This window comes from Paroedura picta, chromosome 7 (assembly GCF_049243985.1).
Source record: "Paroedura picta isolate Pp20150507F chromosome 7, Ppicta_v3.0, whole genome shotgun sequence".
Taxonomy (NCBI): Eukaryota; Metazoa; Chordata; class Lepidosauria; order Squamata; family Gekkonidae; genus Paroedura; species Paroedura picta.
The window spans coordinates 54,818,616-54,839,402 of NC_135375.1; positions in this window are offsets into that span (position 1 = coordinate 54,818,616).

Here is a 20,787-nt window from a genome sequence, read left to right on the forward strand (position 1 = left end):
GTTATATATCAGTCTATATACTTCCTTTTTGTAATCTATGACTTCAAATACAAGTAAAGGAAAAATATCCACAGACTTATATCCTTCCCTGTGCTTACCAAGATTGGAAAGAGAAGGTGGGGATATGCTCACATGGATACAAATTACTATAACAAGTGAAATTCCCAAAGTTTTCTTATGTCCAGTGTAATTGGGACGAGATGAGTAAGATACAGCTGACATTTATAGAACAGCCTTCCAGAGAGAAAAATCAAGGGTTTAAATCCTGGAAGACATATATTTAACTGTTAAAATAACATTATTCCAAGTTTGTGCAAACTAGCATTCTTAAAAAGGCACAGCATTCATTTATTTTGAATGTACTCCCAACTTAGATAATTGGAGTTGTCAGACAAAAAGTATTTGATTACAACATGGCAGCCCACATATCTCTTGGGTGGTGTCTTTATAAATATGTAGGTCAAGGTCATTTCCATGATGCTGTCACAGAATGAATGACAGCTCTGTGCTTGATTGTTGAAAAGGTAAAACTGAGATTCAAATAAGTGCAACTGGAAGCAATGGACACTAAATTATTCTGTTTCATTCTGTGATTCCAAAATACAAATTAGCCAATGCTCAAGGCAAGGAGATGTGAAAATGTTAATATGGAAAGCTCTGCCTACTGACATTAATTAGAAGTGTCCTGACAACTGCTTATCACTCACATGCCAAAGAGGACCATGCAGAGATGCCCAGCAGGACATGGGTAGTAAGTAATTAACTATATCCTTTTGTGAAATCTCCCTTAGTGCAAGCCAAAACTCATCACACTTATGGCATTTACTTACAGAAAATGAATTATACATGATGATAAATGAGTCTCCTAAGGTCCAGACTGGGGTTAACCTCTGTTTTGAATGCTTCCTGCTGAAATGTGACAAAGGCTAGACTCATTAAAATGTAGTACACATCATATTGGGAAGCTGGCAAGCCAAAGGGTAATTATACACCCATTCCAACAGTAATAGTACATTAATAACTTGACTTCATACAGAAATTTGTTGGGCTGATTGAAGATTACAGTGCATCATGACTGTTAGAGAATGTTTTTGGCAATGATTAATTTTTGTGTGAGATGCCAACAAATATATCCCATGCCTAAAATATTTAGAGGTACTTGTAAAATTAAAGGAGATAATGAACAAGGAAATATTTTGGCAAAATAGTGAAATAGTTGAATATACCGTAAGTGGTTTCATTTCAGGAAAAGTTGTTGAAACTCAACTGACCTTGTGATTTGCCATTTGGTATTTGCCAATGAGACTGTCTCCTCCAACATGCACCCCCCCCCCCCAGATGTATTAAGATCTATCAGTCAAAACTTGCTCAGGTAACCTGGCCCCAACGTGATAAAATTGGCCTCAGCTGTTAGAATGCTCTACATGATGAGAGAAGGGCCCTGCAGAACTTTAATCAGTTCTGCAGTGCCTGTAAAATAGAGCTGTTCCACCAGATCCATGGTTGAGGCCTAGAAATAACATAGGGATACTAGCCTCTCTGCTCAAAAATCCACCCCATTTTTTTCATAAGCCTCGTCTTTAGTTCTGCAAATATCTATCACTATCATAACTTCACTAAACAGTATAAAGTTGAAGTTGTGTGCAGCCAACTCACTCCCTACCTGATTGGTCCTGGGATTCTATTGCCGATACACAGATACCACTCTGCCAGTGAGGGCCAATCAGTTCAAGTTGCACTCTGCCAATTAAGGACAAGCAGCACAATTTGCACTCTGTCATTGAGGGCTAATTAGGTGAAATTACATGCAGACAACTCAATTCCTTCCTGTTTGGCCCTCCCTAGGAGTGTACAGCGAAAAGGGAGAGGACACTCTGCCAATGAGGGCCAATCAGTGCAAACTGCACTCCATCAAAGAGGGCCAATGAGTTCAAATTAGGGCCAAGCAATGCAAATAGTACTCTGCCAATGAGGGCCAATCAGTTCAAATTGCATGTCCACAACACAATCCCTACCTGATTAGCCCTTCCTGGGAGTGTGCCTATAGGGAGATACCACTCTACTAGTAAGGGTCAATCAATTCAAATTGCACTCTTCCTATTAGGTCCAAGCTGTGCAAATTGCAATCTGCCAATGAGGGCCAATTAGTTCAAATTGCATATCCACAACTCAATCCCTACCTGATTGGCCCTTCCTGGGAGAGTGCTGCCAATAGGGAGATACCACTCAGTCAGTGAGGGCCAATCAATTCAAATTGCACTCTTCCAATTAGGGGCAAGCTGTGCAAATTGCAATTCGCCAATGAGGACCAATCAGTTAAAATTGCATGCAGACAACTCAGTCCCTACCTGATTGGCCATTGCTGGGAGTGTGTAGCCAATGGAGAAACAACACTCTGTCAATGAGGGCCAATTGTGGGAATTATATGTCCTCCTCCTGCTACTTGCTGGGTGGAAGAGGTGCTGGTCTCTCTGAAAGGCCCTACTGCTGGTAAGTTGCTCTACTCTCAGCCTCTTCCCAATCGCCATGTCCCCCAGGCAAGGGAGGGAAGCAAGCTACTTCCTTTGCCTCCTGTGTTGGTCTCAGGTTTCAGCTTAGGTGGAAGGAAGCACAGGAGCTGCAAAGGAGGCAGATATAACCAGTTTTCCAAAAACAGAATGCCAAGGAACAAACAGAATGCAATGAATGTCTTAACAGATCAGTTAGTCAAGGGTTCCTTCAGACAGTCCAAGGGCATCCGCAGAAGGAGCAGGTCACAGGTTGTTTCCACAACCTAGACCTCCCAGCCTCTAGTTAATATAGGCTGTCAGCAGGCAAGTAGCTTGGCTGGGGATGCCATCCACACAACAGCCCTGTGGGGTAGATCAAGATACAGCATTCATCTGTCTGAAGCAGTGGAAAATAGTGATATTGGCATGGTGTGACAACAGGCAGAATTGAACTGAGATACCCCGGGGGGGGGGGGGAACAATTTATATACAATCATGAACAATGGATCTTCATGCCATTGGTCAGTTCCAGTTTAATTCCTGTGAAAGAACACTTGCATAATTTTATGGTTGGGGTCACCACAACATGAGGAACTGTATTAAAGAGTCATGGCATTAGGAAGGTTAAGAACCACTGAACTAGATATACCAAGACAATACATACATACACACACACATACATACAATGAATAATATAATAAAAAAGCAAAACTAGGAAATATGGTGCATTAAACCAGCACTATACATCATAGCATCATAGAGTTGGAAAGGGACCAGCAGGTTCAGCTAGTCCAACCCCCTGCACTATGCAGAAACTCACAACTATTTGCCCTCCCATAGTGACCCCAATTTCATGCCCTCCAAGTGACCCCTCCATTAAACATCTCCAGAATCCAGCCTGGCCTGGAGGAACTTCTCCTACCATCCTACTGTGGCAATCAGCAAGGAAGGGCCACAAGAGAAAAACACTGGCACATCCCTTCCTGCCCACCCACTCACAATCTGCCTAAGTTCATAAAATTGGCATTTCTGTCAGATGATTATCTAGCCTCTGCTTTAAAACTTCCAAAGAAGGAGAACTCACCACCTCCTGTTCCATTGACTAACCACTCTGCCAGGAACTTCTTCCAGATGTTTAGCCTAAAATTCTTTTGAATTAATTTCAACCTATTGGTTCTGGTCTGACCCAGTGGGACAACAGAAAACAGCTCTGCTCCATCTTCTATATGATAGTGCTTCAAGTATTTGAAGATGGTTATGATATCACCTCTTAGTCATCTTCCTTCAGGCTCAACAGACCAAGTTCCCTCAACATTTCCTCATACAACGTGGTCTCCAAGTCTACTTCGGTAGACTCTGGTGGCTGCACAGAATCTTGTAATTGTGTTTGAGGTTCCAGGTCAGTTAGAAGGAAGGAGGTGTATCATTCCTCTGATCTTCTTGAATTTTATGGAAAATAGACTGAATTAAAAGTACCTGAGGTTTCGTAAAATGGAGAACTCACCAAACATGTCCAACTGTTTCAACTTACTCAGTAGCACAGGGACATAAACAATTGTGAAATGGAATATTATAATGCCTAATAAGGTGTTAAAACAGGCCAGAATAAAAGCTGTTCTATGTTTGGGGATCAGTAGATTAGATTAGTAAAATAATTTGACAGCTCCAATTTCTTGTTCTTAAGGTGATGCTATTTGTAGTGGAGATTAAGTGGTATTGGAATTCAATACCCCAGATTCTTTGCTTATTTTTTTTAATTTTGAGTACCCCAAAGTTATTAAACTGCTGGGAGAATTACTCTGAGAGGGACCTTTTCAATTTTGACTGAAAGGTGTCTATTAAAGTCAGAAGTGCCAAACCGACAGGAAAAAAGAAAAGCTTAACCAGTAAATCAATCCCGTCTATTCATGCGTGAGCATATAGGAAATCTTGTTTTCACAACCTTTTGTATAAGTAAATTTCGGTCTTTTACAAAATTATTATTTTTTCTTTTGAAATCAGGCACTGGAGGATAATCTCTTTTTCAGTACAGATATATGCAAATACTGGCATATAGGGAATATATGATAAGCTAATTTTTGCCTGAAGTGAAATATATGTGAAGTTTAGAGTCTCAAGATGTCTCTTTTTCAAAATAGCAATAAAGCACCTTTCTTCTTATTAAGTTATACTTCAGGTGTCATTTATGTAATTCCATTAGGACTGTACCCAGTGCTCCTAGTCTCACGGGGCTGCAGGTTTGTTTCATGTAAGCTAAATGTAAACATTGTAACATCAATCCATTGCAGTTATTGTCTGTTTCAATGATGTCCACTGCTTTGTAAACTTGAGAAGGCTGCTAAACAATAAGGGATGGTTAGGAAGATGATGGTTATGATGTCCTGCATCCCATGAGAACTGCAAGTAGAGTGGAGCTCATGGAACAGCATAGTTTCACCTTTCCCTTATACTGCCTTATGAGGGTTCAAGTGCTCAGCAAAGGAGCATAGGGGGCCAAGCTCCCTGGCCATGCAGTGGGGTTCCCATGCCATCGGGCAGTGCGTGCATACCAAGCTGCCCTAGAGAATGTGGGTGGAGTGCCTGAAGGGTGGGTGACAGGAAAGAGCATCTGGGTGGAAAAGCCATTGATTGTGTCGCACTCCCGGAGCCCCTAGGCAGAGGAGCCGCCTGGCCGCTGATGACTGGAGGATCTGTGCAAGAAGGCACTGTTCTTTCCTTGGCCAGTGGTAGTGGCCTTTTGGCAGTAGAAAACATCCATTGGATACATGTTGCTATTATTAAGGAAGTTTTATGATCTGGTAGGACTGGTATCATATATTGACTCAAAGATCCACATTAAAGTGGCCCATTTGAGGTAGAAGAGCAAGCTACAATGGTGATATCCCTGTGTGTGCTCTACCTACCATCTTATGTGTTGTAGAAACATGGGATATTCGGGTTTTGAAGTTTTTACCGAGACTATGGTTCCTTGTTGTTTTAAAATATTTTGTGTGACATTAAAATGCTTCCATTTGACACCTTTACTGTTGACTTAGGTGAAGCTGTATACTTTCTATTTGAGCTAATTGCTACTCTTGTCATGGAAATGGTAGGGCAAACACCAGGACATTATAGGAGATAGCCAACAGTTGTCATTTAATCATGTATATTAGGCTGCCCAAACCATTTTATGGATGTTAGACTGAGGTTTCTATATCTCCAGATGAATGGTAGCAAGGTTTAAATGAACAGACAACATGTACAAAGAAACCCTCCCCACAAAAAGATTAGACCTCCTTTTAGTGCCACCTCTTTTATTTTTAGTTCAGTGATCGTATCTGACAGACATTATTCATGCTAATACTGTAGTAGAAAGGGTTAGATTCCTTGACTTAACTGAAGTACTGTTTTATTTATATACTAGGCTTAAAAGCCCGCTCATATGAGCTGGCTTTGAAGGGGGGGGCTGCGGTGGCCCCTCCCCACCGAGTCCCTGGCTTCCCTGCGGGCCTCAGAGCAGGCCCAATGCATCCTCGATGCGGCAGGCCTGCTCCGAGGCCCACAGGGAATCCTCCTCTGCCCGTCCCCCTCCCCGCCGAGTGCATGGCTTCCCGACAGGCCTGCTCTGAGGCCTGGAGGGAAGCCTCCCCCATCCGCCCCCCCTCTCTGGGGAGTCCCCGGCTTCCCTGTGGGCATCAGAGCAGGCCCTCTGTGTCCCAGCCGTATCGGGCCTGCTTGGAGGCCCGCAGGGAAGCCTCCCCTGCCCCCACCGAACTCCAGCCATTCGGGTAATGGGCCAATCGGGTAACGGGCCAATTCGCGCCTTCCGATTGGCCCTTCACCCAAATGGCTGGAATTCTTGTCAGTCCAGGTGAGGGGCCAATCTATTGGCCCCTCGCCCGAACTGGCTCTGCCCCTTTCTCCACTCAGTTATGGCTTGGCAAATTATGAAGACCGCTGCTCCCAGCAGTCACAGATTTATTAAAACATAATTAACCTTCATTTTTCCTGCAAAACAACTATTCCAGTGGCAACATGCACCACGTGTGTCAGTCTAATACACACAACACCGCTAATGCAACAGTTGCTACATGCGCTTGATTGGGTTGTCTGCTGTTAAAGGGGAAGTGAAGTTTATTCTGCATATAAATTCTCAAATCCCAAGCTTTGTTTCTCAGACTGTATATTGTCCTGCCCACTCCTAGATCATAAGATTTTTTTGACACTACATGCCCTGTAGTTTTATATAATTGCATGAAGAAAAGATAAATCTTTAAACCAGTCATACCTGACCATTTTGTGTCACTTTATAGATATAGTGCCTAAATTCCATGTCAAATCAAATCATTTTGTCACTGAAGGGTGATTACCTTTCCTGGTAAACTTCTCTTGTTGCTTCTTCACAATTCGTTCTTAGAACCTGATGCAAATGTTTAAATTTTCTTTATGTATAATATCATAGATGAGCTAACATGGGGTCCAGTGTCCTTAAAGTTGTAAGTGTTGCAGTGAATTTGTGGTACATTGTTTGGCCATCACTCCTACACCACATTGCTTGGCCATCACACCAAAACTGCAAATATGGTACTATGGGAATGCGTAGTCAGTAGTTTACTCTTTCATATAAGCTGTACTTGAGAGGCTACTCTGCATAGCAGATATATAATGTTTGAAAAGGTAGTATTAATTCTGATGGATTTAAAATGGAATTACTCGCTATAGGATGGCATAGCAACAGACCTACTCTCAGGGTGAATTTGAAGGGTCACCAGTCTCATAGGAACTTGAATTAATATGAAATCTATACTGTGTACAGGAGGGAAAACAATCTGATTCATGCTAGCTTGAAATAATTACAGACTATAGTTTTGCTGAAGAGGAACTGCAGGAATAATATACAAATTAAAAAGGGGACAGTTGTAATTACTATGTCGCTCTATTCCTAGTCTATTGAAAATAACCTGATAAATTAGGTGTATCATGTGAATAGCAACACTCTTAGATGAAGTAAACGAGCTATGATATTGTTCTTTTTCATGTGTATCAAGTAGAAAAGCCATTCCAGAAACATTTGCACTCACTAATCAATGACCTGTACGTGACTGTTTTCACAGCCCCCAGGGTCTCATAATGATAGTACAGATTTTACACCAGGAAAGCATTCTGCTACTTGAATATAAGTCTCCTAAACTTGACTTCATCTTAGAAGGCAGCTGAAGTGCATTAACAAATCAACATCATTTATTAATATCATAGCTCTGTTAGGCTGATTGAACACTAAATAATGTATAAACATTGTGCATGAGTCTCGGTTAGGGACAGTTTATTAGATAGATATATACTACATTTGTGCTGCTAGCAAGGGAGATATCAAGATGTTTCTGATCCTTTCCAAGAGCATATATAAAATTATCCACTCCTCCTTAAATGCATGGAAAAGTTGAAAATTCAAAGCCATTAGAGGGGTGGGCAGAAAAGAGAAATGTAAAATGTTACACAGAGGAAAGAAGATTCAAATCCCTCATCTCATACTTATTCATAACTGAGTATGTGGTAATAACTTCTGAAAACATGTAAGAATTATAAGCAATAGTAAACTCAACTTTCATTCTTTAGGTATTGTGGCACAGAACACAGCAGAGTTAAATCAATGGTAACATTGTTTTTGAAACCCTGGTCAGAATACAGTGTTAGAACTCTGTGCAATGTTCCTGTGTTCCTTGGAATCTTCTGATTCTAAGCACCATCATTTTGTTGGAATAGGCAAGATCCCTAGTATGCATGATTCAATAACATATGAATAATGTTTTACAGGGGGCATCAGAGGAGATGTGTATTTGGCATAGTTATATTAGGAACTTCCTGATATTTTTCAAATTATCTCCTCCAGTGCCTTGTTTGACTCAATTGGAGTCTTCCTGCTCCTTTGAGCATACATCCGATCTACCTGCCTCCAGAATAGTCTGAATGAACACAGAATAGACAGTTAGGTATCTCCCCCCCCCCCAATGCAAAGTTGCTTTTCTTCTAAATAAAACCATTTTAATATCCTGGGGCTCTGATCCTCTTTGCATATGTAAACTCTGCCAACAAGTTTAAGATGTTAACTTTGAGGAGGTTACAGGATGGCGCAGAAGACTAATCCTTTGAGAAACATTCTGAAGATATTAACCAAATTCACCTGTGGGAGAAAAGTGAAGAGAAAGATTTGTCCCATAAACAGTTCTGAAATATTAGCATCAGTTAACTGGTATGTCCTGTGTAACTGAAAGGAAATTAGCACCTTGCCATTCATAGATGCCCTTTTCCTCAGGTTTATTACACTCCAGGATTGTCAGATATGAATAAGTAAAACCATAGGCCACAATCCCACATACTTAGGCCACAATTTAAAAAGATATCTGTGGTTGTCTCCCATTGTCTTTAATTCTTTAAGCCAGGCTTTTTCAACCAAGTTTTTGTGAACCCCTGGGGTCACTTGATAGCCTGGAATGGTTTCTTGAATAGGTGGGGGGACAACAACAACAATAATAAAGATAGACCAAAGAGAATCCTTTAGGCACAATAAATTAAGATGGTGTGTGTGTATAAATTTGATAAACATGTTGGGGTGTTGTCAATGGTGTTTCATCAGACAGGAGGGAGGTGAGTAGTGGGGTATCTCAGGGCTCGGTGCTCGGTCCGGTACTTTTTAACATATTTATCAATGATCTAGATGAGGGGGTGGAGGGACTACTCATCAAGTTTGCAGATGACACCAAATTGGGAGGACTGGCAAATACTCCGGAAGATAGAGACAGAGTTCAACGAGATCTGAACACAATGGAAAAATGGGCACATGAGAACAAGATGCAATTTAATAAAGATAAGTGTAAAGTTCTGCATCTGGGTAAGAAAAATGAAAAGCATGCCTACTGGATGGGGGATACGCTTCTAGGTAACACTGTGTGCGAACGAGACCTTGGGGTACTTGTGGATTGTAAACTAAACATGAGCAGGCAGTGTGATGCAGCGGTAAAAAAGGCGAATGCCATTTTGGGCTGTATCAACAGGGACATCACATCAAAATCACAAGATGTCATAGTCCCATTGTATATGGCACTGGTGAGACCACACCTGGAGTACTGTGTGCAGTTCTGGAGGCCTCACTTCAAGAAGGACATAGATAAAATTGAAAGGGTACAGAGGAGAGCGACGAGGATGATCTGGGGCCAAGGGACCAAGCCCTATGAAGATAGGTTGAGGGACTTGGGAATGTTCAGCCTGGAGAAAAGGGGGTTGAGAGGGTATATGATAGCCCTCTTTAAGTATTTGAAAGGTTGTCACTTGGAGGAGGGCAGGATGCTGTTCCCGTTGGCTGCAGAGGACAGGACACACAGTAATGGGTTTAAACTTCAAGTACAACGATATAGGCTAGATATCAGGAAAAGAATTTTCACAGTCAGAGTAGTTCAGCAATGGAATAGGCTGCCTAAGGGGGTGGTGAGCTCCCCCTCACTGGCAGTCTTCAAGCAAAGGCTGGATACACACTTCTCTTGGATGCTTTAGGATACTTTGGGCTGATCCTGTGTTGAGCAGGGGGTTGGACTAGATGGCCTGTATGGCCCCTTCCAACTCTATGATTCTATGACCATATATAGTTGTGTTGACCCATCCATCCCTCCCAAAATAGCAATAATGGGCCTGGAGTAGATGGGAAGGGGAGGGGAGAAGGGGCCCCAGGCATGTGTGTACACAGCTATACTTCCCAACCATATTCTGCATGATTCTCAATGGTAAGAAATGTTTCTCAATGGTAAGAAGAGGGTATCTCAATGGTAAGAAATGTTGAGAAAGGCTGTTTTAAGATGAACTGGGATTGAAAGAATTAACCGTCCCCCCTATAAAGATAGATTTAAGTGGGTAAATGGTTTGTGGTTCCAGCATCTAAGGTGATCAGGAAGGTGTCAAGGCAAATCCCTCCCCAAAAAACAGGCATGCACAAAAGGCAGTCAACATCTTCCGCGAAGTGGCCTCATCTTTATTGGTTACTGCTGAAGGAGCCGTGATGCAACATAAGGGCAATGGGAGAGAACCATGAGATGGCAGAATGTGGGACTCCACGTTTGGATAGAGTACTGTGTGGTTCCTTCTGCCACTTGGAGTGAGGGCATGCCCCCTGAGTCCTCATCCCCAAATCCCTTAAAGGGTTTCTAAAGCTGGGGGACAGTTGCTCCCCAGTTATGTCAGGCTTAGCCTGATTAGCCAGGCTTGCGGCAGTGCACTGGGAAGGCCATAAATGCATAGAGGTGTCCCCAGGCATTTACACAACCTAGCTACTGGAGATCCAGTGGCTAAAACATCATTATCCTCATCCTGCTCCCCCCAAACAGGCCCCAGATATACCCAAGTGCTTGCTTTTGAACATAAATGGATTTTCTCCCAGAGCAGCTTGGTTTCCCAACAGGGGCTATTATGTACATACAGGCTTTCATTGAAGTCAACACGTTGACTCTTTTAAATTATTATTTAAAATTGTCATGTTTATGCCTGATACTGCAATTTCCTCGATACGATTATGCATTTGAAAGATTTACGACATCAAATCTTTAAAGGGGGTCACTTCCTCCATTGTGCTAGATGCTCATTGGCAGACCATGGTCAGCTGCAATGTCACCTGACCACCACTCTGGTACATGCTGCTGGCAGGGCCTCATGGGAATTGTAGTTCATGGTCATGAAGACCTCAACAAGAAATTTCCATGGAGTCACACAGGCTTTTGAATGCCAACACTACAAACTTTCCCCTTCAGAGGTATTCTGTTCTTTATAGAGAGTGGATTGAAATGCCTCTGAAGGAATGAATAAATTAATTTCTGTTGGTGAATCCAACCTAACATTCTGATTATCTTGCCTAATTAGGTCCAAAATAGCATTGAAAGAAGGCTTAAGTAATAGATCTGTGAAGGTGACATGATTTGTGCCAACATGAAACCCTATAACTATAATTGAGAAACACTGAGCATCACATATGATTCTTCTTGATCATAATATCATTACACCATGGACTTGGTGAAGATATGTGTACAGTCCTTGCATGCCAGTTTCAGCTGCCCATCCCTGTCTATGCTACACTCACACATATCTGTGCCCAAGGCAGGAACACTGAAATGTATCCTTGCTGCTTGCAACCCCAGGACAACTTTTTAAATCTTGTGCTGGATTGTAATTAGAAGCCTGAAGAAAATCACTTGTGAAAACAGAAACAACAGAAAAGTTCCAAGAAGACAAAGATCATCACTAGCCATATTTTGTCACTCAGCCTTCAGTCAATTAACATAACAAACACAGGATTACAAAACTCTTGCTACTGAATGGAACAGAAGCTCCTTTCTCCTTTAGCAGTGATGAAAAAATTACAATAAGCTTTGATGCTGTGAAATAACTGTTCTTTTTTAAATCAAATGTGACAACTATCCCTTAGCTCCCAACATTCTCAAATGATCATTATACATTTTCCAGCAAGTTGTTGCTTATACATCCTCGTGTTGCTTTTCCCCTCTATAATCAGTGCTCTTTGTGAATATTCTCATTACATACTTAAATGACTGTATGCTATAAAACTTGAAAGTCTCATATTTCTAAGTCTGCCTCTCATCTTCTAGTATCCAGCTTATCTTTCTTGTGTCTTTCTTGTTTTATGTCCAAGATGAAGTGCAAACTCTTCTGTAATCTCATGTCGTTGGGCAAAGAGGAAATCTAATATGTTTCGAAGCCATCTTGGAAGGAATGAAGCCTTTGCCACAGATATCTGTAGTTTATTAGATGAAGGAGAGCTGGGGTGGTTATACATTCACAGTTTTTCATGGAAGTCAGATCACTGATAGTGTTAAATTGCCCCTTCTTAAAATGTGCGGATGTTTTTGCATACCATAGTACAGTGGTCCCCAACCCCCAGTCTGGAGACCGGTAACGGTCCATGGATCAGTCGGTACCAGGCCGTGGCTCCTCGTCGTCCTCCTCCCCGGCTGCTGCCTCGGGGGCTGCCCTGCCACTCTGCCACTGGCCCACCTTTGGTGCTCTCCAGCAGCCATCCTAGCTGGAGCTCCCCCTTGGCATGGTACTGTGCAGCTGCTGCTGGCAGCGCCCCCCAGCGGGCAGCGGGAATTCAGGGGCACCGGTGGAAAAGCAAGTAGAGCAGGGGCTCAGGTGGTGGCGGTGACATCCCTCGGCAAAAGACTACGCCCCCCCCCCCAGGCCTCAGTAAAATTGTCAAGCATTGACTGGTCCCCGGTGATAAAAAGGTTGGGGACCACTGCCATAGTAGATCGAAGCAAGGTATTATGCATTTATCCCTAAGTGGAAGAGTACTTCATTCATTGTACTAACAGCTCATTGGTAGGCTGTGGGCAGCAGCAATGTCACCTGACTGACATGAGGCTGGCAGAGCCTCATGGGAATTGTAGTTCATGGGCTTTCCATTTAGCCATTGTTGTAAGACAGCTCAGGGGAGGAGACATAAAACTCATTAATATTTATGCATGCCATAAAAGTTTCCCTGGAACCAGCTTAAAGGAAAAAATCATAGCAAAGCAAGTTTACAATACTGGGAAGAAATGATGCAGAAAATGACATGAGGGGTGAGTACCATGCATAATCAAAAATTTGGTGTTTGTAAAGCACTCTGGGACGCCTTTGGATAGTGAAAAATTATTGGCTATGGAAAAGAATGTTCCTCATCACCGGTGTGTGTGACTGGTTGTGACTGTAGTCATCATACTGTGCTGTCATTAGGACTGTGGGCAGAACCCTGGCCCATTGAATAGACACCTAAGGGGTGCTCCTTTTTTTGCTGCTATAGCTTAACACTAGTTGTGAGGGGTATTGCTAGGTTGGAGAGGCTTAGGGAGCCAATGACGTCATGCCATACTCCTGTAAATGCCCATTTGGGTACCAGTATGGTAGGTGTACTAGCATATCTTAGTGGCCAGCTTCCATGGAACAACTGCAGAGCAATACACCAGTATACTTCTTAGGTATATCGGTGTGCTGCCTAGTCAGCTCCCAGAGTGCTTCCCCACTCACTCAGATTGTAGGGAAAGAGCCAGGTGCTATCCACAGATCTATGTATTCCTTTTTTACTTTTACTGTGTCCAATTTGAGAAGGTAGCAGTACATTTACAAATCACAATTACAATAGCTCTTTATAGAACCATTCTTGTTAGAGATCCTCTGCCAGGCAGAGCTAACATAGGCACTATATAATGTACCAGAGAATACATGGATATGTTTGCTTGTGAAAAAAGTGGCATCATCATATAAAACTGGACATATAATGGCTGCTTCAAATCCAGACACAGATGATCTATTACTATGCACCATAGCTCACAAGACTTCATACAGCTGGATTTAAAGCAGTGACCAAATGGCCATTTGTTTGCTAACTGTGAAGTGTCAGCAAGAAGTCATCCATACACATTGGTCCATGGATATGGTGCATTGGCCAGTATAAAACTGATAGTATGGCTGATTATGAACAGTTTAACAGACAATAACAGTATTGATTTAATGGTTATAGAATGTGTTTATGTGTTCAGAGCAATTTATACAGAGAGGTTGGATTGAAGGAATTATGAATGGAGCTTTCTTTGCAGAATTGATCTGTCCTATAACGCCCTGTTTTCTGAAGTTCCCATACCACAGCACCTGAAAAGCTGCTCCTGAAGGACCAGTGATATGGCACGAGGGTCTGCAGCTTGAGTGGGAGATGTGTTCACACAAAGATGCCACTGTCAGAATACAGTGGTGGCTGATAACTCTTCTGATTTCACTACCATCATGTCCACAATAATGTGCTCTTATCTGAAACCGCTGGGAGCTGTATTCATAATTGGTTAAGGCCTAAGTGGGCGGAGAAGTGGGTAGGGGCATTCCGGGTGAGGAGACAATCGGAAGGGACTTTGCGCCTTCCAATTGGCCCCTCACCCGAACTGACAAGAATTCCAGCCATTCGGGTGAGGGGCCAATCGGAAGGCGCAAAGCAGAATTCGGTGGGGAATGGCCCAGGCGGCAGAGACTTCCCTGCGGGCCTCGGAGCAGGCCCGCCACGTCGGGGATGCAGCAGGCCTGCTGCGAGGCCCTCATGGAAGCCGGGGACTCAGCGGAGAAGGGGGCGGGTGGGTTACCTGCAGGCCTCGGAGCAGGCCCGCCATGTCAGGGACACAGCAGGCCTATTCTAAGTCTCACAGGGAAGCGAGGGACTAGGTGGGGAGGGGGGTGGGGGGTCCTCTTGAGGAGGGGCCGGGGGTGCAGAGGCCACCACCACACCCCCTCCTTTACAAAGCCTGCTCTTTTGAGCAGGCATTGAAGCCTAGTCTGTAATATTTGACGATATGATGCAGTCCTCTGCATAAGGCCAAAATAATAGATTTTCTGACCAAATCAGTACTTACCACCCAGTGGGATTTGTGTTTCATTAGAAAGACTAATATGATTATCATAAGCCTAGACCCTGTCATGTGGTGCTAACTTAAACACCCAAAAAAGCCCTGTGTCCTATATTATTAGAATAACATTTAAAGTGGCACTCATTCTCTTTATCATTCTTCACTGTGCCTTTGTCATTACTACAACCAAGCAGAGCAACTCCCCCCCTTCCTTATTAAAAGACAAAGCCTTTCCTGTGATTTACCCAATAGACACCCATGTGTTCCCTTCTTACAAAGCACCAGCCAACATTGAATGTTCTGATCCCTGATCATCTTCCCTTCCTCATGGCATGCCAAGTGCTTCTCCTGCCCTGGAATACTATGAGTTTCCATTGGCAAACTGGGCAAAACTTAATGAGGAATTTTATCTGTTGCACTGTCTTCTTACATCAGTTTGTTCTGTACATGATCTGGTTACATCTGTTCAAGATATGCTTACTTTCATTTATACTTGTGAAGACAGCAAGATTTGTAATCCTAACTAGCTCCAGTATGACTTCTTAGTGTATCTTCTCTCATCCTATATTGTTTAACTAAACTTACTTATTGAACTGATCAATCCTCAATGAACATTTCTCCATGTTTCCAGATATTCCTCCTTTACTGCTGGAAACATTTCTGTCTCATCTGTAATCCCTGAGGATTTAATTCCTAAATGGTAAAGAAGTACTGTGAAAAATGCAGTTTATTTTTCAACTATCCCATGCTCTGCTGCTTCTTGTGTCCCCATGGGGAACACATTTTGGCGAAAAAGCTGTTCCACCACTTTCTGCATCCCTGAGGGGACACACTTTAGCGGCAGACCCAGTCCGCTGCTGAAATGTGCCCCCATGCAGGACGCAGCCATGGCAGAAAATTTCTGCTGTGTGGGGGTGCAGTTTATGGGGGGGGGGGTTTGCAGGAAGGTGGCATTGTGTGAGAATGTACTCTCAACTTCCAGCAAAAAAAAAAAGCCCCATTTGGCTTTGCAGCACCACAAACTACCACAAAGCCAAGTGTGTGTGTGGGGGGTATTTTTTCCCTCTCCAGGCCTCTCCAGCCCATCCACACAGGCCTCCACTAGGTTTAGGCTCCATTGGCCCCCAGAGTTCTTAAGGGAATGCAGAAAATATCCGTATTCTATTAAAGTGGGACAACAGCAGCTTAACATGCACAAGGCCCAGGAGGGGGGCAACCTGGCTACAACATCATGTGGAGGTGGGGATTAGCCCCACTTCCATATGGGTGCCCTCTCAGCCTTTTCCGCCCATGCAAAATCAACCCCAATGAACTTTCACATCATCATGGATATCTGGGTCTCTAACTCTTACACCATACTGACTTTCATAAGGTGGTTGCTATTGAATAGTATCAAGCAGCCAAGCCTCATTAAGACATAGAATAGAATAATAGGGTCATAGGGTCATACAAGTTGGGTGATGTCCAGTCACCCAGAGGTCACCTAACCTGGTGATCTCCCTGAATTACAAATGAACTCCAGGTGTGGTTGCCTAGCAACAGCTATGGAAGGAATTTGTTTCTTAAAGCTTCAAGCTCTCCTTTTTAACTTTTTTAAAAGTTCTCAATAGATTGTTTTTAGATTTCCCATTTTTCTGTAAACCTGGGATTCTTTTCAGGTTTGTAGAAAAATATATTGTCTGTTCATAGCTTCAGTCACCAGATTTTAAAATATGTGATGGGGTGTGTGTATATGCGTATGCAGCAACTGCACAATAGCTATATTTTTTGTTTTGTTTTTAAGTATAGGCACTACTCAATAATATTGATTCCCCCCCCAATAAAACTACAACTTGTTAATAAGTGCTCCTAGCATAGTGAAAGTTGCTGAAATAACTGGCTACTGGGATATGAAGTGTTATTTCAACATTTTATCACATCTGTTTTTTATTTCAGTGGCCTCCAATTTCTTTCCCACTTTCCCTGTCCTTTGTGATCTTCTTAGCAGTTTTGCCAATAGAAAAGAAAATGAAAGGAACATATTTCTCTTTGGAAACATTGGGAATTTGTCTTGCATTGTTGTACTAAATCCATGTGCCTCCTCTTTTCAAGTGCTACATTGAAAAGATTATTTGAACTTGTGTCTATGGAATAATCTCATAACTTCAAATCCAAGTGTTCAAACTAACAACCTGATCCATACAGTGCACTATACTGACCACATGATCATACTTTTCTTACTTGTGTTCCATAATCATACTTGACCATTTGAATTTGAGTGAATCTTGCCCATACCTCAATTCTCTTCACTTAACTTGATAACTTGTAGTTTGACCCTTCTTTTGAGAAGTAATGTTTAGCCATTTGAGTTGTCTTTGTTTTAGATTCTGGACCCAGTTTCCTAGGTGCAAGACTTACAATAGTTTTTTTCCCTACATACATGAAATAAAGGTAAAGGTAAAAGGTATCCCCTGTGCAAGCACCGAGTCATGTCTGACCCTTGGGGTGACGCCCTCCAGCGTTTTCATGGCAGACTCAATACGGGGTGGTTTGCCAGTGCCTTCCCCAGTCATTACCGCTTACCCCCCAGCAAGCTGGGTACTCATTTTACCGACCTCGGAAGGATGGAAGGCTGAGTCGACCTTGAGCCGGCTGCTGGGATCGAACTCCCAACCTCATGGGCAGACAGCTCCAGACAGCATATTGCTGCCTTACCACTCTGCGCCACAAGAAATACTTAGTATTAAATATTTTTAAAAGGTCAATGGATATTTTATGCCTTTGGATTAAGTAACATGTGGCTAAGCTAGATCTAAATCTGCATTCTCCTTAAAATCCCTTGTGTTCAAAAAGCAACTTGCAGATTTGGTATGAAAACTTTTGAAATGTAATTTTTTTGTCTTTACTGATATGTTTAAACATTTTGGGATACAAACACACCCCTTTATAATCATATCTGTTTAATGATTTCCTTTAAATTAATACATCATTTTGTTTTATTATCTAATTCCTCCTTCATTTATGCATGTGTAAAAGCAATTTGCCTTCCAGTGTCTAACTTGGCTTATGTGTTAACTATGAATGTAATGAAATATTAATCAAGATGTTGACCAAGGACAAATTAGTTTACTGGCACAGAAGAGACAGTGTAAGTAAATACATCAATGTGAAACAACGGTGATAACTTCACAAGTTTTCAAACTCTGTAATGCCATTGCTATATATTTGCCAGACTGACTTCCATTGGAATCTCACAGGCATATGTGTTCATTAAATTATGACCATTTGGGAGGCATTGTTCAATAAGGTGGCAATAATTCTTTCAGTAATGTAGCTGCACTACTGCCTGCTGTAGCTGTCACAGCCCTGGGAAATTTCTCAGTATGAATGAGGAAGTAATATTTCATTTCAGAAATGGTCAAACGTTCTTATGCTATTTATCTCGCTGCCATTCAGCCAGAACCATTTCTGCAGAACGCCAACTGTTGCCCCTCATATGAACTAAGTTTTACGGAATACATTCTCCAAAGGATAAGTAACAGAACAAAAATAAACTAATATTGATGCAGCTTTTTGTTAAACTCTGCACTGCATAAAAGGTCAATAAATATTAACATTCCTTCTGACATTTCATCATTGCCTGCAAAAATCAGATGAGTCAAAGTGGGGATTGCAATGCTCTTTCTACAATTAAAGGATATAAATTCAAAGGAATCAGTCAAATTGCTGAGGTATTAAATAAGAACTTCAATATGCACAGGAGGGAAAGCAGAAGACCTGTCTTAAATATTTAATTATAGATTTGGCTTCCCAGTTGATTGCTCCAGTGACCAACTCTTATTATACAAATTAAATTTAGATTAACTGGCACCAAGAGCAGATGGATATCACTTAAGGGTTTCAGTGATAGAAGGCTAGGGATTGAGAACTCAAAGATCCATTTGCAAATAAAGATGGCTTTTTGCCCATTTAACACATCAGGATCCTTAGGGGCTACTTTGTACATATAAATGAGAAGAAAGTATCAGCCAGCCATACACATCTCTAATGAAGAACTGCATCCCTGAATGCTGCTGCTTCTGTCATGTCATTCCTTTGCAGTTCATTCAGAAAGAAGCATGCTTCTTCTGTTGAAGACAAAGGAATAGTTGGAATGGAATAAGGGCCAATTACAACACACCTCTATGCAGAGTTTCTCTAGTCTAAGCCCATTGATATCAATAAGCATTGTTGTTGTTGTTAGGTGCAAAGTCGTGTCCGACCCATCGCAACCCCATGGACAATGATCCTTCAGGCCTTCCTGTCCTCTACCATTCCCTGGAGTCCATTTAAGCTCACACCAACTGCTTCAGGGACTCCATCCAGCAATCTCATTCTCTGTCGTCCCCTTCTTCTTTTGCCCTCAATCGCTCCCAGCATTAGGCTCTTCTCCAGGGAGTCCTTCCTTCTCATGAGGTGGCCAATGAGCATAGACAGGAGTAATTCTGCATAGGATTGCATTGTTAATTTACAGTTTTTGTTTTGGGAATGTACTTCCCCTGATTCAAGATTTAACATAATAAAACAGGTCTGTTTTTTCCCAACAATCTGGGCAGCAGGTTCATTCTGTTGATGCTTTCTAGTCACACATAGGTACAAAAATGGGATTTATTGAGGGATACTCAGCCAGGTAACGCAGATACCTTGTAGACAAAACTTTGAAGATCACAGTGCTCACTCTCACTTCTGCTCTTCCTCTGTACCTAACAAGTCTTTCTATCCTTTGGTAGCACTCATGTATTGAAAAGTATGCAGAACTAACAATAAGCACCACCTTAGTTTATTCATATTTATATAATATCACTTGAAACTGAGTTAGACTTTCCACAAGACCCCAAACTGAAGCTATCGAGCAGACCAAATGATTAGAGGGCATGCATGGTGGTTATTGCATGTCTTTCTGCTACAGTTGCTCACAGCTTTCCATCATGTTATTCCTGGTCCACTGTCCTGCCAAATAATTTTGATTCATCATCTCTGTTTTAATTATATAAAATGAATAAAATATTTAAAGAAATGGTTCTGGCTCTGGACTGATCCTAGATAAAAGACCTTCTAGGGACACTTTATGCAGCATTTGTAAATAAATGGGCATAGAATCAAGTAAGTTAGAAAACATCAGGGGAATTAACTCCCCAACATAAGCAATATGGTTAGAAATACTGGGCCCTAAGGATTAATTAAAAGTGCCATCTATAGCTGTGCTGCCTCAGTGTTGGTAACATATATAAATCAACTGAACTTTTGCTTTCATTATTTATCAGTCTTCAGTAAGCACAGGGGGTTGAAGCAGATTAAAAGCACACCTTGCCCTATGTAGCAGTCCAAGTAGAGATGTGTGCCAGGAACAAGAAGCCCCATAGGAACATGTTAGAGTAATGCAAGCAAAAATGCTTACTTCATAATAGATTCTAGAATTTGCCTGCTTTGGGGCAGAGTAGTGTTGAATCTAGACTGAATTTTCCAAGCTCGAGAGCAAATGTTCTTTTCTTTTCTTTTTCTTCTCCTTCCTGGCAACTTTCTTCCTGAATCTGAATAATTTAACATGTCAATTTTAATTTGATGCAGTTTGTAAAATCTCATTCATAATTGTTCATCTTGATTTCTTGACACTGTGCTGTGGCAGGGCACTGAAGAAAATCCCTGTCAGACTGAGGGGGCTAGATCTAAAATCAAGCATCTTAAATGTGTATCTATTAAATTGAGACTGACACGGACTTCCCATAATTTGTTTCTATGCTAAATGTTCTAAAGCTGGAATTATGGTGAAGGTTCAGTTTCTAAATACATAGAGCTTTCAGAAAATTAAAGATGATGAGTGTGTATCTTGTCCATATGAAGTCTTGTTGGATTACTGTGTTAACTGCTTTAAACAG